Here is a 2500-nt window from a genome sequence, read left to right as displayed (position 1 = left end):
CCGAAACAATATATTTATCTAATGTAACATATCACTTTGGCCGCGAACGTTGGTAAACAGGTCGGGACGAGGGTTTCGGATCCCTCTTGCGCAGGTTACGCCATGTACGGTCTGTAGGTGGGTATGTATGTGTGTATGTATATATATATATATATATATATATATACATATATATATACATACATATATATATATATATATATATATATATATGTATGTATGTATGTTCGTGTGTGTGTGTGTGTGTGTGTGTGTGTGTGTGTGTGTGTGTGTGTGTGTGTGTGTGTGTGTGTGTGTGTGTGTGTGTGTGTGTATATGAATATATATGCATATATGTATATATACACATTTATATATATAAAGCGCTCACACACACACAAACTTATGTGTGCGTATGTGTGTGTGTGTAACAACGCCTGTGTGGCTAATTTAAAGAAGAGTTAAAATTGGAGGAAAAGAACAGGTAGGACATGTAATAAATAGAAAAGAAGAGAGAGGAGAAGCAACAGAATCAGGTAAATGGTGGCAAGCGAAAGGAGAAATACGAAACCGAAGCACCGAATCGGCCTCAGAGTACGGCTTCGAACCCTAATGATTCGTTTCGTGTCTCCTTTGACCTTTTGGCGAAGTGTGTGTGTGTGTGTGTGATGATATTTAGTGGTTAATGTTTAATAGATGAACGGATAACGACTTTGTACAGATACCTTCATTTCAGTTACTAATGGGGCAAATTGCATTTGATGTCTTTATTTATTTCAACAATATGATTTTGTAAAGTGTTTGCTCTCTGCGCCCGTATGCAATTGCATGCCCACAGCAGAGCAGAATACTTGTACTAAAGAGCTCCGGCCAGTTATCTACGACAGAGCAAGAAAAGGCGAATAACATTTTTTATTATTATTCTGCAGGAGGGAGTCGCCCTTCTGTAGAACCGACAACCATTTTCTGCATTTTACCCACAGTCACCCAGAAGCTCACCGCTGACGCAGAAGCGAGGGTAACAGGTGTGTGGCGGGGGAGGGGGGGGGCACAACGGCAGCCTCTTGGATTCCCAAAGAAACAAGTAAAGCCGTGAAGGCGCGTGTCAGCTCCAACCGTCGTCTTGCTCTCCACACTGACAACCGTCGAGCGCGATCAGCCTTTTGTCCTTATCTATGCAACTTCATGTACTTTACACTTGATAATGTTACCATACTGAGAATACTTCTTAATTGAGGAGTACACCGCTAGGCATTCCGTGCGAGGCAGTTCTTGTGGGGGGGGAGCCCTTGGGAAAGCAGGAAATTCTCATCTTATTCGTTATCATCTAATAATTTGATAATTTACTTTGATCGAATTATGCAAAGAAAAGGTTAAGAACATATTCTAGATTTCAATTTTTAGGAGATTTTTTTCATATATACAAGGGAGGCGTGGAGGGAAGAACAAAGTTAGAGAGAAGGCGATGTGGCGAAAAGAACCAGTCTTAGACAGTAATCATGATCTATTAACTCTTGAATGATTAGAACAAAATCCAGTCTGTTTATTTTGCCATGAGAATACTGACTCCTGCGATGCTTCGACAGCCGTGTGCTGCCCCTGCAGGAGGAGGCGCATCGCCGCTCCTCTCCACATGGCAGGGGCGACGCCCTGACGAAGCGTCGTGGCGGCGTCGTGGCGGCGGCGCGGCAGACCAGCGGGCAGTCGGACGCCAAGGCCTCTCCTGTTTCAAACGCACCGACCGCCTGTGTTGGTTTTACGGGCAATTTTGTGTGATTTTAGGGTAACGGAGGGTCAGTCCGAGGGCCGGCGGGTGGCCGTTACAGTGCCAGGAAACGTGAGATTTGACGAAGGCGCCCGCGATGATTGCACCTGACAGCCGACCCGCCGGAGACGCCCCCGCGATGGCCAGCCGGCGAGCCAGAGGCCAGGCAAAGTGGACCAGTAAATCACGTCAAATTGCGAACGCGAAATTGTTCGGAAAATTGAACAGTGTCGGTGGAGCAAAATTAATATAAGATCAAGAAGCGCATAGAAGAGAAATCTGATATCATGGGGTGTAAGAGCATGTCTATATACATAGATTCATGGAAAGGGTAGTAAGTAATCAGGCAGCTTGATAAACAGACAGATAGATATATAAAGAAATAAACAAAATGATATATTGTGATAAGCGCCATATATGCACATACACGCATACACTTGTGTACATAAATAAATTTAAGAAACAATAAATATGCATGCATCTCTGTATGTGTACAGTGTGTGTGTGCGCGCGCGCGTGTGTCTGTGTGTGTGAGAGACAGAGAAATAGCACGCGCGCGCGCGCGCGCGCGCGTGTGTGTGTGTATGTGAGAGAGAGAGAGCACGCGCGCGTGTGTGTGTGCATATTCATACAAACACGTGTAAACTAAAATATTCAGTACCCACAAACAAGTCACAAGGAAGCAAGGAGGCAAAGATCAGTCAATGCGAAGGTAAGCTCACCTGGGAAAGGGACAAGGCATACAGCAGTTCCTGT

The sequence above is a fragment of the Penaeus vannamei genome, chromosome 21, assembly GCF_042767895.1.
Source record: "Penaeus vannamei isolate JL-2024 chromosome 21, ASM4276789v1, whole genome shotgun sequence".
Taxonomy (NCBI): domain Eukaryota; kingdom Metazoa; phylum Arthropoda; class Malacostraca; order Decapoda; family Penaeidae; genus Penaeus; species Penaeus vannamei.
Note: the sequence above shows the minus strand (reverse complement) of the source record.